This window comes from Tachyglossus aculeatus, chromosome 11 (assembly GCF_015852505.1).
Source record: "Tachyglossus aculeatus isolate mTacAcu1 chromosome 11, mTacAcu1.pri, whole genome shotgun sequence".
Taxonomy (NCBI): domain Eukaryota; kingdom Metazoa; phylum Chordata; class Mammalia; order Monotremata; family Tachyglossidae; genus Tachyglossus; species Tachyglossus aculeatus.
In genome coordinates, this window is record NC_052076.1 from 47,139,037 (window position 1) to 47,150,943 (window position 11,907).

An 11,907-nucleotide genomic window follows, 5' to 3' on the forward strand; every position below is an offset into this window, starting at 1 on the left:
AGGATGGGGATGGGGAGAGGAAGGAGGGGGCTCATTCATTCCACCGTATTTATTGAGCACTTACTGTGTGCAGAGCACTGTACTAAGCGCTTGGGAAGTCCAAGTTGGCAACATATAGAGACCCAACAGTGGGCTCACAGTCTAGGAGGGGGGACAAGTTGGCAACACATAGAGACCCAACGGTGGGCTCACGGTCTAGAAGGGGGAGCCAACTTGTACTTCCCAAGCGCTTAGTCCAGTGCTCTGCACACAGTAAGCGCTCAATAAATACGATTGATTGATTGACAAGTTGGCAACACATAGAGACGGTCCCTACCCAACAGTGGGCTCGCAGTCTAGAATCCATCAATCGTATTTATTTGAGCGCTTACTGTGTGCAGAGCACTGGACTAGGCGCTTGGGAAGTCCAAGTTGGCAACATAGAGAGACGGTCCCTACCCAACAGTGGGCTCACAGCCTAGAATCAATCAATCGTATTTATTGAGCGCTTACTGTGTGCAGAGCACTGTACTAAGCGCTTGGGAAGTCCAAGTTGGCAACATAGAGGGACGGTCCCTACCCAACAGTCGGGTCACAGTCTAGAATCCATCAATCGTATTTATTTGAGCGCTTACTGTGTGCAGAGCACTGTACTAGGCGCTTGGGAAGTCCAAGTTGGCAACACAGAGAGACGGTCCCTACCCAACAGCGGGCTCACAGTCTGGAATCAATCAATCGTATTTATTGAGCGCTTACTGTGTGCAGAGCACTGTACTAGGCGCTTGGGAAGTCCAAGTTGGCAACACATAGAGACGGTCCCTACCCAACAGCAGCGGGCTCACAGTCTGGAATCAATCAATCGTATTTATTGAGCGCTGACTGTGTGCAGAGCACTGGACTAAGCGCTTGGGAAGTCCAAGTTGGCAACATAGAGGGACGGTCCCTACCCAACAGTGGGCTCACAGTCTGGAATCAATCAATCGTATTTATTGAGCGCTTACTGTGTGCAGAGCACTGTACTAGGCGCTTGCGAAGTCCAAGTTGGCAACACATAGAGACGGTCCCTACCCAACAGCGGGCTCACAGTCTGGAATCAATCAATCGTATTTATTGAGCGCTGACTGTGTGCAGAGCACTGGACTAGGCGCTTGGGAAGTCCAAGTTGGCAACACATAGAGACGGTCCCTACCCAACAGCGGGCTCACAGTCTGGAATCAATCAATCGTATTTATTGAGCGCTGACTGTGTGCAGAGCACTGGACTAAGCGCTTGGGAAGTCCAAGTTGGCAACATAGAGGGACGGTCCCTACCCATCAGTGGAACCACAGTCTAAAAGGGGGAGACGGAAAGGGGGGCTCAGTGTGGGAAGGCCTCCCGGAGGAGGTGGGCTTTGAAGGGGGCACGACTTACTGTCCTGAGGTCGGCGGGGAGGTAATTTCCCAATCCCGGGAGCACGGAGGAGTCCAGAAGGGGTTCAGCAGGGGGGTGCCAACTGGGGGTGGCGTCCTCTTCAGGGTGGTGCCCGGGGGCTGGTTCCCTCCCCCGGGCGGCCCTCCGGAGGGGTCCCGGGGCTCCCCCAGCGCCGCCCCGGGCCCCCGGGCCCCCGGCCGGGCAAACCCCGCTTTGTAAATCCGGCGGAGGCGTCTCCCCCGCTGTCCGGGGGGCGGGGGGGGCCCCTGCCGGCGGCCGTGCCCGCGGCTCTCAGGCCAAGGTGCGGGGCGCTGCCCGCCGCCGCCGCTGGCCCGCGGGCACCCCGGGCACCCCGCCCACCGACGCTGGGCCCATCGAGCGGCTCCTCCTCCTCTGCAACCCCCGGGACGCCGGGGATGCCAGGGGCCGCCGCCGCAGGGCGAGCAGGACGAGCAGGAGGCGGCGACTACAGCCACAGGCGCGCGCCCGGGTGTGTGTGTGTGTGTGTGCGTGTGTGTGTCTCTGTGTGTGTGTGTGTGTGTGTGCAAGGGGAGGGGCGGGCGACCACCGATCCGCTCTGCAGCGCTTGCACCGTCGTCTGCCGAATCGCCGGCACCGCCTGCGGCGCTTGCACCCCGTGCACCGTCCGCTGAATCGTTGGCACCGCCCGCCGCGCTCGCCCTCGCCCCCCTCTGCCCCGTCAGCGGCGCCTGAATCGTTGGCACCGCCCGCAGCGCTTGCCCTTGCAGCTCTTGCACCCCGTGCACCGTCCGCAGCTCTTGCACCCCGTGCACCGTCCGCAGCTCTTGCACCCCGTGCACCGTCCGCAGCGCTTGCCCCTCTTGCACCGTCTGCACCGCCTGAATCGTCTGCACCGCTTGCCCCTCTTGCAACGCTTGCACCTCTTGCGGCGCTTGCACCCCGTGCACCGTCCGCAGCGCTTGCCCCTCTTGCACCGTCTGCAGCGCTTGCCCCTCTTGGATCACCAGCGGCGCTTGCACCTCTTGCACCTCTTGCAGCGCTTGCACCGTCCGCGGCGTTTGCACCCCGTGCACCGTCCGCAGCGCTTGCCCCCTTGCACCGCCTGAATCGTCTGCACCGCTTGCACCCCGTGCACCGTCCTCAGCGCTTGCCCCTCTTGCACCGCCTGCAGCGCTTGCCCCTTTTGCACCGCCTGCAGCGCTTGCCCCTCTTGCACCGCCTGCAGCGCTTGCCCCTCTTGCACCGCCTGCAGCGCTTGCCCCTCTTGCACCGTCTGCAGCGCTTGCCCCTCTTGCACCGTCTGCAGCGCTTGCCCCTCTTGCACCGCGTGGATCGTCTGCACCGCCTGCAGTGCTTGCACCTCTTGCAGCTCTGGCACCGACGGAATCGCCTGCACCTCTTGCAGCGATTGCACTGCGTGCAACGGTTGCAGCGCGGGCCTCGGTCCTAGGGCTGCCGCTGATGCCCTCGCCGGTGCCCCTTGCCCGGGCCCGGTTGGCCCCGCGGCCGCCCGGTCCTGTGCCCCCCTCCGGCTCCTCCTCCCTCCGGGGCCATCGGCCGCGCCCCCCGACACCAGCCCCAACAGAAACTTCGCAGCAACGCGGACCTTGCAGGACGCCCCCACCCCAATAATCCTCCTCCTCCCCCGGCCGGGGGGCTCCCGGGGCTGGCAGCCTCCGGGCACGGCTCCTACTGGGGTATGAGTGTGTGTGTGTGTGTGTGTGTGTGTGTGTGTCTGTGAGTGACGAGGGGGATGGGAACCAGAGGCAGGGCGCTCCCCCCGCTCCCTCCCCTCCTTCCCTCCCTAGGCTCCCAGCTGGTCCCGGAAAATAAGAATATAATGCGATTATTATAGACTTCTAGACTGGGAGCCCACTGGTGGGGAGGGACCGTCCCTAGATGTGGCCAACTTGGACTTCCCAGTGCCCTGCACACAGTAAGCGCTCAATAAATACGATTGATTGGTATGTGTTAAGCGCTTACTATGTGCCAAGCGCTGGAGGGAGATACAAGGTGATCATTCACTCATTCAGTCGTATTTATGGAGCTTCTAGACCGTGAGCCCACTGTTGGGTAGGGACCGTCTCTAGATGTTGCCAACTTGGACTTCCCAAGCGCTTAGCACAGTGCCCTGCACACAGTAAGCGCTCAATAAATACGATTGATATTGATTGGTATGTGTTAAGCGCTTACTATGTGCCAAGCGCTGGAGGGGCATACAAGGTGATCAGGCTATTTGTTAAGCGCTTACTATGTGCCAAGCGCTGGAGGGGGATACAAGGTGATCAGGCTATTTGTTAAGCGCCTACTAAGTGCCAAGCGCTGGAGGGGGATACAAGGTGATCAGGCTATTTGTTAAGCGCTTACTATGTTCTAAGCGCTGGAGGGGGATACAAGGTGATCAGGCTATTTGTTAAGCGTCTACTAGGTGCCAAGCGCTGGAGGGGGTTACAAGGTGATCAGGCTATTTGTTAAGCGCTTACTATGTGCCAAGCGCTGGAGGGGGATACAAGGTGATCAGGCTATTTGTTAAGCGCCTACTATGTGCCAAGCGCTGGAGGGGGATACAAGGTGATCAGGCTATTTGTTAAGCGCTTACTATGTTCTAAGCGCTGGAGGGGGATACAAGGTGATCATTCACTCATTCTGTCGTATTTATGGAGCTTCTAGACCGTGAGCCCACTGTTGGGTAGGGACCATCTCTATATATTGCCAACTTGGACTTCCCAAGCGTTTAGTACAGTGCTCTGCACACAGTAAGCGCTCAATAAATACGATTGATTGAATGAATGAATGAATTGAGCGCTTACTGTGTGTAGAGCACTGTACTAAGCGCTTGGGAAGTACAAGTTGGCAACATATAGAGACGGTGGGCTCAGTCTAGAAGATCAGGCTATTTGTTAAGCGCTTACTATGTTCTAAGCGCTGGAGGGGCATACAAGGTGATCAGGCTATTTGTTAAGCGCTTACTATGTTCTTAAGCGCTGGAGGGGGATACAAGGTGATCAGGCTATTTGTTAAGAGCTTACTATGCTCTTAAGCGCTGGAGGGGGATACAAGGTGATAAGGCTATTTGTTAAGAGCTTACTATGTTCTTAAGCGCTGGAGGGGGATACAAGGTGATAAGGCTATTTGTTAAGCGCTTACTATGTGCCAAGCGCTGTTCTAAGCGCCGGAGGGGGATACAAGGTGATCAGGCTATTTGTTCATTCATTCATTCATTCAGTCGTATTTATTGAGCGCTTACTGTGTGCAGAGCACTGGACTAAGCGCTTGGGAAGTACAAGTTTGCAACATATAGAGACGGTCCCTACCCAACAGCGGGCTCACAATCTAGAAGCGGGCTCACAGTCTTTTAAGCGCCTACTATGTGCCAAGCGCTGTTCTAAGCGCTGGAGGGGGATACAAGGTGATCAGGCTATTTGTTAAGCGCTTACTATGTGCCAAGCGCTGGAGAGGGATACAGGGTGATCAGGCTGTCCCACGTGGGGCTCACAGTCTTCATCCCCATTTTGCAGATGAGCTGAGGCCTGGAGAATGATAATAATAGTAACGATGATAATAATAATAGTATTTGCTAAGTGCTTATTCTGTGCCAAGCGTTGTTCTAAATGCTGGGAGGGATACAAGGTCATCAGGTCACGGGGGGCCACACAGACTTCATCTTCATCCCCATTTACAGGCCCAGAGAATAGTAATGATGGCATTTGTTAAGCGCTTACTATGTGCCAAGCGTTGTTCTAAGCGCTGGGGGGGATACACGGTGTTCAGGTTATCCCACATGGGGCTCACAGACTTCATCCCCATTTACAGATGAGGGAGCTGAGGCCCAGAGAATAATAATAATAATGATGATGATGGCATTTGTTAAGCGCTTACTATGTGCCAAGCGCTGTTCTAAGCGCCGGGGAGGATACAAGGTCATCAGGTTGTCCCGCGTGGGGCTCACAGGCTTCATCCCCATTTACAGATGAGGGAACTGAGGCCCAGGGAAGAATAATAATAATTTTGGAGTTTAAGCGCTTACTATGTGCCAAGCACTGTTCTAAGCGCTGGGGGAGATACAAGGTGATCAGGTTGTCCCACGCGGGGCTCACAGTCTTAATCCCCATTTGACAGATGAGGGAACTGAGGCCCAGAGAAGAATAATAATAATTTTGGTATTAAGTGCTTACTATGTGGCAAGCACTGTTCTAAGCGCTGGGGGAGATACAAGGTGATCAGGTTGTCCCACGCGGGGCTCACAGTCTTAATCCCCATTTGACAGATGAGGGAACTGAGGCCCAGAGAAGAATAATAATAATTTTGGTATTAAGTACAGTGCTTTGCACATAGTAAGCGCTTAACAAATACCATCATTATTATGTGCCAAGCACTGTTCTAAGCGCTGGGGGGGATACAAGGTGATTAGGTTGTCCACTTGGGGCTCACAGTCTTAATCCCCATTTGACAGGTGAGGGAACTGAGGCCCAGAGAAGTGAAGCGGCTTGCCCAACAACAAAGCGCTCAATAAATACGATTGAATGAAAGTGGTGGAGTGGGGATTAGAACCCAAGACCTCTGACTCCCAAATCCGGGCTCTTTCCACTGAGCCACACTGCTTCTCTAACACTCCTGTCTCCGGGCCCCCCGGACTCCTGGGTTCCCCGGACCCTTGGCCCAGGGGAGCAGTCCCACTCGATTCCCTCTTATTGTCCCTGTTTGTCTGAGACTGGGCCCACTGTGAGCCCACTGTTGGGTAGGGACTGTCTCTATATGTTGCCAATTTGTACTTCCCAAGCGCTTAGTACAGTGCTCTGCACACAGTAAGCGCTCAATAAATACGATTCATTGATTGATTGATTGGGCGGCAGGGTGTTGGGGTCCCCCTCTCCCAAGATGGGTTGGGGGGTCGGGGGTCCACCTCTGGGGATGCCCCCCAACGCCGGGCACCTCGGTGGCACCAACTGAGGGCAGAGTGGGGCCCTCTGCCCCCATAGGCTTCGCTTGGTCTTTAATAATAGTCATCATGGTGGTATTTGTTAAGCGCTTACTATTCTATTTATTTTATTTTGTCAATATGTTGTGTTTTGTTGTCCGTCTCCCCCTTCTAGTCTGTGAGCCCGCTGTTGGGTAGGGACCGTCTCTATATGCTGCCAACTTGGACTTCCCGAGCGCTTAGTACAGTGCTCTGCACACAGTAAGCGCTCAGTAAATACGATTGAATGAATTAATGATGTTTTGTTTTGTTGTGTCCCTCCCATCTAGACTGTGAGCCCATTGTTGGGTAGGGACCGTCCCTGTATGTTGCCGATTTGTACTTCCCAAGCGCTTAGTACAGTGCTGTGGACACAGTAAGCGCTCAATAAATACGATTGAAGGAATGAATGAATGAATAAATATGATTGAATGAATGAATGAAGCACTGTGCTAAGCGCTGGGGGAGATACTTGGGATCTGGGGTGGGTAATGGGACGGAATAGCGATTCTTTCCCCTCCTCATCCTACTTCCCTGCCCTGCCTGAATAAAATAATGATGGCATTTATTAAGCGCTTACTATGTGCAAAGCACTGTTCTAAGCGCTGGGGAGGTTACAAGGTGATCAGGTTGTCCCACAGGGGGCTCACGGTCTTCATCCCCATTTTACAGTTGAGGTAACAGGCCCAGAGAAGTGAAGTGACTTGCCCAAGGTCACACAGCTGACAATTGGAGGAGGCGGCACTTGAACCCATGACCTCTGACTCCAAAGCCGGGGCTCTTTCCACTGAGCCACGCTGCTTCTCTGTGTTTTTCTTTGCTGTTTCTCTGCCTTGCCCAGCTCGATGCCTGCCTTTCCCACCCAACATTTATCCGGGCCGGGACCCCGGCATTTTTCCCTCTCCTCCCATCTCTCTGTGCCTCCGAGTCTTGGGTTCTAATTCCGACTCTGCCACCTGTCAGCTGGGTGACTTTGGGCAAGTCACTTCACTTCTCTGGGCCTCAGTTTCCTCATCTGGAAGATGGGAAGACTGTGAGCCCCACGTGGGACAACCTGATTTCCTTGTATCCCCTCCAGCCCTTAGAACAGTGCTTGGCACGTAGTGAACGCTTAACAAATACTATTATTCATTCATTCATTCATTCATTCAATTGTATTTATTGAGCGCTTTCTGTGTGCAGAGCAGTGTACTAAGCGCTTGTGAAGTATTATTATCATTATGCGGACACTGTCTCTCACTCTCTCCCTACCCCCTTCCCCTCCCCACAGCACTTGTGTACATTTGTACATATGTATTATCCCCACTCCGCTGCTTGTCAGCTGTGTGACTTTGGGCAAGTCACTTCACTTCTCTGCGCCTCAGTTACCTCATCTGTAAAATGGGGATTAAGATTGTGAGTCCCACATGGGACAACCTGATCACCTTGTATCCTCCCCAGAGCTTAGAACAGTGCTTTGCACATAGTAAGCGCTTAACAAATACCAAAATTATTATTATTATTACCCTATTTTGTTAATGGAGCGCTTAGAACAGTGCTTTGCACGTTGTAAGCGCTTAACAAATACTACCATTATTATTATTATTATATAGCTATGATTCCATTAATCTATTTTGATGGTATTCACACCTTGTTTGGTTTTGCCGTCTCCCCCTTCTAGCCTGTGAGCCCGTGGTTGGGTACCTGTTGGCGAATTGGACTTTCCAAGCGCTTATATATGTTTGTACGTATTTATTTCTTTATTTCTTTATTTTATTTGTACATGTTTATTCTATTTATTTTGTTAAATACATTTTGTTTGGTTGTCTGTCTCCCCCTTCTAGCCTGTGAGCCCGTGGTTGGGTGCCTGTTGGCGAATTGGACTTTCCAAGCGTTTATATATGTTTGTACGTATTTATTACTCTATTTATTTCTTTATTTTATTTGTACATGTTTATTCTATTTACTTTATTTTGTTAATACGTTTTGTTTTGTTGTCTGTCTCCCCCTTCTAGACTGTGAGCCCGCTGTTGGGTAGGGACCGTCTCCAGATGTTGCCAACTTGGACTTCCCAGGCGCTTAGTACAGTGCTCTGCACACAGTAAGCGCTCAATAAGTACGATTGAATGAATGAAAGTAAGCGCTCACTAAATACGAATGAATGAATGAGTGAGTGAATGAATGAATGAATGTGTCCCTCGCGGGCCTGCAGAGGGCGCTCTTCCCCTGCTGCAGCTGTGGCCTTGTGCAGCCGATGTTCATTCATTCATTCATTCATTCATTCAATCGTATGTATTGAGCGCTTACTGTGTGCAGAGCACTGGACTAAGCGCTTGGGAAGTCCAAGTTGGCAACATCTAGAGACGGTCCCTACCCAACAGCGGGCTCACAGTCTAGAAGGGGGGAGACAGACAACGAAACAAAACATGTAAACCAAATAAAATAAATAGAATAAATATGAACAAGTGAAATAAATAGAGTAATAAATATGTACAAACATATATACATTGTATACAGGTGCTGTGGGGAGGGGAAGGAGGTAAGGCGGGGGGAGAGGAAGGAGGGGGCTCAGTGTGGGAAGGCCTCCTGGAGGAGGTGAGCTCTCAGTAGGGCTTTGAAGGGAGGAATAATAATAATGATAGCATTTATTAAGTGCTTACTATGTGCAAAGCACTGTTCTAAGCCCTGGAGAGGTTACAGTGTGATGAGGTTGTCCCACGGGGGGGGGCTTCACAGTCTTAAAGCCCATTTTCCAGATGAGGGAACTGCGGCCCAGAGAAGTTAAGTGACTTGCCCAAAGTCACACAGCTAAGTGGCGGAGCTGGGATTTGAACCCGTGACCTTTGACTCCCGAGCCCGTGCTCTTTCCACTGAGCCACACTGCTTCTCAAGAGAGCTAGCTTGGCGGATGTGCGGAGGGAGGGCATGCCCCACCAAAGCCCCAAGTCCAGCTCTTTCCTGGTCAAAAGGGATCAAGACCCCCAGGATTCCTCCCTCTCGCTCCCCCGGCCTCGCCCTCCAGCCCTCTTTATTTACTCATTCATTCTTTCATTCATTCAATTGTATTTATTGAGCGCTTACTGTGTGCAGAGCCCTGGACTAAGCGCTTGGGAAGTACAGTTCAACAACAAATGGAGACAATCCCTACTCAACAACGGGCTCACAGTCTAGAAGGGGAATAATAACGATGGCATTTGTTAAGCGCTTACTATGTGCCAAGCACTGTTCTAATAATAATGATGGTACTTTCATTCATTCATTCATTCAATCGTATTTATTAAGTGCTTACTATTCATTCATTCAATTCAATCGTATTTATTGAGTGCTTACTGGGTGCAGAGCACTGTACTAAGCACTTGGGAAGTCCAAGTTGGCAACGTATAGAGACGGCCCCTACCCAACAGCGGGCTCACAGTCTAGAAGGGGAATAATGATGATGGCATTTGTTAAGCACTTACTATGTGCCAAGCACTGTTCTAATAATAATGATGATACTTTCATTCATTCACTCATTCAATCGTATTTATTAAGCCCTTACTATGTGCAAACCACTGTTCTAAGTGCTGGGGAAATACAAGGTGATGAGGTTGTCCCACGTAGGGCTCACAATCTTAATCCCCAATTTACAGATGAGGTAACTAAGGCACAGAGAAGTTAATTGTCTTGCCCAAAGTCACACAGCCAATAAATGGCAGAGTCGGAATTAGAACCCACGACCTCTTACTCCCAAGCCTGGGCTCTTTCCACTGAGCCATGCTGCTTCTCTAAGCGCTGGGGAGGTTACAAGGTGATCAGGTTGTCCCATGTGGGGCTCACAGTCTTCATCCCCATTTTACAGATGAGGTCACTGAGGCACAGAGAAGTTAAGTGACTTGCCCAAAGTCACACAGCTGACAAGTAGTGGAGGCAGAATTAGAACCCATGACCTGTGACTCCCAAACCCGGACTCCTTCCACTGAACCACACTGCTTCTCCTAACTGAGGCACAAAGACTGAGGTAACTGAGGCAAAGAGAAGTTTAAGTGGCTTGCCCAAGGTCACACAGTAGACAAATAAGACTGAGCCCGTTGTTGGGTAGGGACTGTCTCTATCTGTTGCCCAATTGTACTTTCCAAGCGCTTAGTACAGAGCTCTGCACACAGTAAGTGCTCAATAAATACAATTGAATGAATGAGTGAATGAATGTGGATGTGAATAGAAGCAGTTTGGCTCAGTGGAAAGAGCCCGGGTTTTGGAGTCACAGGTCATGGGTTCTAATTCTGCCTCTGCTACTTGTCTGCTGTGTGGCCTTGGGCAAGCCACTTCACTTCTCTGTGCCTCAGTTACCTCATCTGTAAAATGGGGATGAAGACTGTGAACCCCACATGGGACAAACTGATGTTCTTGTATCTACCCCAGCACTTAGAACAGTGCTTGGCACATAGTAAGTGCTTAACAAATACCGTAATTATTATTATTTCCATGCTATTCATTTAATGCCGACGTATTCTTCAGGTTCCTAAACCCAGGTTCAGTCATCCCGCCCACCCTAATTTCCCCTCTAACCTTTTCCCCCAAAGCCTCCAGCCTCCCTCCCTTCCCCACCACCAGCCCACTCTGTTTAACTCCCGGACACCATCTCACATAGTAAGCGCATAGTAATAATAATAATGACATTTGTTAAGCGCTATGTGCCAAGCACTGTTCTAAGCACTGAGGTAGGTACAGGGTCATCAGGTTGTCCCACGTGGGGCTTGCAGTCTCCATCCCCATTTTACAGATAAGGTAACTGAGGCACAGAGAAGCAGTGTGGCTCAGTGGAAAGAGCGCGGGCTCGGGAGTCAGGGGTCATGGGTTCTAATCCCGGCTCCACCGCTTGTCAGCTGTGTGACTCTGGGCAAGTCACTTCACTTCTGTGCCTTCTCTGTGCACATGCTTAACAAATACCACCATCATCATCACAGAGAAGTCAAATGACTTGCCCAAAATATTCTTCAACTCCCCAAGCCCAGGTTCCATCACCCCCCAACCCTAATTTCCCCTCTAACCTCTTCCCCCAAAGCCTCCAGCCTTCCTCCTTCCCCCCAACCCCCCCACCCTGTTTAATTCCCGGACACCATCTCACATAGTAAGCACATCATCATCATCATCATCATCATCATCATCATAATAATGGCATTTGTTAAGCGCTTACTATCTGCCAAGCACTGTTCTAAGAACTGGGAGGGATACAAGGTAATCAGGTTGTCCCACGTGGGGCTCACAGTCTCCATCCCCATTTTACAGATGAGGTAACTGAGGCACAGAGAAGTCAACTGACTTGCCCAGAGTCACACAACTGATCAGTGGTGGAGCTGTGATTAGAACCCATGAGCTCTGACTCCCAAGGCCATACTCTCTCCACTAAGCCATGATGCTTTTCTACAAATACCATAATTATAATTGTAATCTCAAAAAATCTCGAAATCGTAAGAGACGCGCGTTGACTGCGTTTCTTCTCCCTTTTGTCCCTAGCCCTTTCCCGCCACCGCCTTTTTCTCAGAGGGAGGAGGAGAGGCCGCAGGCTTGCGAGAAAAAGTGCCAGAGCTCTTGGCTGTAGTCATTCGTGGCTCGCGCGTCGG

At 51.5% G+C, this 11,907-nt stretch overlaps 1 protein-coding gene across 4 annotated transcripts in view; it reads right to left on the reverse strand.

The window, feature by feature from the left end:
- The window catches only part of CBFA2T3 (CBFA2/RUNX1 partner transcriptional co-repressor 3), a 90,129-nt gene extending 88,594 nt beyond the window's left edge, over positions 1-1,535 (reverse strand). For all 4 annotated transcript variants that reach the window (XR_005453048.1, XM_038754547.1, XM_038754546.1 and 1 more), the window contains exon 1: positions 1,390-1,535. The gene's annotated coding sequence lies outside the window, so the exon portion shown is untranslated. The remainder of the gene's footprint in view (positions 1-1,389) is intronic.
- Positions 1,536-11,907: the final 10,372 nt, after the last annotated feature.